The 2866-nt window shown below is 34.2% G+C and overlaps 1 non-coding gene across 1 annotated transcript; it reads right to left on the reverse strand.

The window, feature by feature from the left end:
* Positions 1-270: 270 nt before the first annotated feature.
* Positions 271-343, reverse strand: TRNAK-UUU (transfer RNA lysine (anticodon UUU)). The gene has a single exon. It is a non-coding gene; the product is annotated as a tRNA-Lys (tRNA).
* Positions 344-2866: the final 2523 nt, after the last annotated feature.

Below are 2866 nucleotides of genomic sequence, written 5' to 3' on the forward strand. Positions count from 1 at the left end.
TTATAATAAAGATCGAACTCTTCCCTATACTAACTTGCATACGCAACTTCACTATAGTTAATATAGTTAAGATTACAGTATTTATATTATACATCATTATAAATTATAAAAGGTTCAAATATTCGAAGATTATAGAGTTAAAAATTTTCCCACACCGGGAATCGAACCCGAGCCTGTTTTATTTATAGTAAAGAACGAACTCTTGCCCTTAGTTACCTATGTCTTGTCAAATTAGCTAATTAATTTCACCTGATTTTGTTTTAAAAATAATTCCCACACCGGGATTCGAACCCAAGCCAATTGGTTAAAAGCCAACTATCCTAAACCACTAGACCATATGAGATATGTGTAAAAAGCTAATTAATTGTTTTATGATATTATAATAAAGAACGACCTCTTGCCTATACTAAATTTTATACGCCACTTAATTATAGTATAGGTTAGTACTTCAACAGATAGCATGGCACTGGAACATCGTAGAGAGTTGTTCAATGGCTCATTTTAAAGGAAATTAATGGGGTTAAAAACCTTTTGTAATTAAAACAAATTATTTTTATTACATTAAGAAATTTTAATTATGTTCCTTAAAAAATCATCATAAGTAAAAATTTCCCAAACAGAAATTGAACTCAAGCCTACTGGGTGAGAGCTATCCCAACCTCTAGACCATATAGGATATATTAAAATATCCGATTAATGAAGTTTATGTTAAAGAACAAATTATAATCCTAGTTAGCTGCCTGATTATTTGAGGATCGTCTCTTACTATTCCAAAGAAGAAAAAGCCGTAGGCTTTTTACAGTAAAGAACATTTCATGTTAAAGATTGATCAATGATGCCATAATCATAGTTTGTAGCCAGGTCGTCTCTTACTATTCCAATTAAGAAAAAGCCCTAGACTTTTTCCTGTTTGTAATTTAATATCAAACATCCGGGTTGCAGTGGTAGCTAGCAACCTAGTAATAGACGATCACGTCCAATGTTAAGAAATATTCCTAAAAAAAGAGTCATATCAAAACAAAAAGTCCACCATTAGAACCGCCTTGTCCGAAAACCCTATATAGAAAACTTTCTGTCCCTTGGCTTGAACAGCAAGGGAGATTTATTGGCTTGAAAATTAAGAAAATTGGCAGCTACTACAACATTCTGCCTAAACGGGATATTTTTTTCTTTCTTTTTTTTCTTTTTCACAGATAGCTTGGCACTGGAACATCGTAGATAGTTGTTCAACGGCTCATTTTAAAGGAAATTAATCGGGTTAAAAATCTTTTGTAGGTAAAATAAATTATTTCTAAAAGAGAATAAATTTTTCCACTAAAAACTGCAATTTTCGATCTCTTTTCATACTGCAGTGTTTTCAAAGATATTTGATTTTTGTACATAAATCATAATTACACTAAAAGACGATCATTGGAATAACAAACATTAGACTTAGTTAGGTAGTTGATTGTTTTAGGGTCGCTTCTTGCTATTTTATGATAAAGAACTAATTCTAGGCCATAGTAACTAATTCAATTTTGAAAAGAATGAGTTACGGCAGAAACCTAAATGGTAATGTAATCTGGGTTGCAGCGGTAGCTAGCAATCCGGGTTGCAGCGGTAGCTAGAAACCTAGTAAGAGACGACCACGTCCAATTTTAAAAATATAAAAACCCATAGTTCCTAACAGAGGAGTCAGATCAAAACAAAAAGTACACCATTAGAACCGCCTTGTCCGAAACCCCTGTATAGGAAACTTTCTGTCCCTTGGCTTGAACAGCAAGGGAAATATATTGGCTTGAAAATCAAGAAAAGTGGCAGCTACTACAACATTCTGCCTAAACGGGATATTTACATCTTTTTTTTTTTTTTTCTTTTGTATCCAGAGATAGCTTGGCACTGGAACATCGTAGAGGGATGTTCAATAGCTCATTTTAAAGGAAATTAATTGGGTTAAAAATCTATAGTAACTAAAATAAATTATTTATAAAAGAGAATAAATTTTTCCACCAAAAACTGCATTTTCGATGTCTTTTCACACTGCAGTCTTTCAAACATAATCGCATACCAGCGGTAATATTTGAACCCACGCCTCCGAAGAGACTGGTGGCTAACACCAGTGCCTTGGACCACTCGGCCAGGCTGCCTCTCATAAATAAATATATATGTGAATTTGGGTTGCAGCAGTAGCTAGCAACCTTGTAAGAGACGATCAGTCCAATGCTAAGAAATTTCCGGGTTGCAGCGGTAGCTAGCAACCCAGTAAGAGACGATCACGTCCAATGTTAAGAAATATAAAAACCCATAGTTCCTAACAAAGGAGTCAGATCAAAACAAAAAATACACCATTAGAACCGCCTTGTCCGAAACCCCTGTATAGGAAATTTTCTGTCCCTTGGCTTGAACAGCAAGGGACATATATTGGCTTGAAAATCAAGAAAATTGACTTTAACCACGTTATTCTCCCCAAACGGGATATTTTTTTCTTTTTTTCTTTTTTTTTCTTTTCCACAGATAGCTTGGCACTGGAACATCGTAGAGGGTTGTTCAATAGCTCATTTTAAAGAAAATTAAATTGGTTAAAAATCTATAGTAACTAAAATAAATTATTTCTAAAAGAGAATAAATTTTTTCACCAAAAACTGCATTTTTGATGTCTTTTCACACTGCAGTCTTTCAAACATAATCGTATACCAGCGGTAAGATTTGGACCCACGCCTCGGAAGAGACTTTATAATAAAGAACGACCTCTTACCTATACTAAATCCGGGTTGCAGCGGTAGCTAGCAACCTAGTAAGAGACGATCACGTCCAATGTTAAGAAATGTAAAAACCCATAGTTCCTAACAGAGGAGTCAGATCAAAACAAAAAGTACACCATTAGAAC

This window comes from Artemia sp. Qi Xiang Cuo, chromosome 16, assembly GCF_049724085.1.
Source record: "Artemia sp. Qi Xiang Cuo chromosome 16, ASM4972408v1, whole genome shotgun sequence".
In the NCBI taxonomy this organism is placed as follows: domain Eukaryota; kingdom Metazoa; phylum Arthropoda; class Branchiopoda; order Anostraca; family Artemiidae; genus Artemia; species Artemia sp. Qi Xiang Cuo.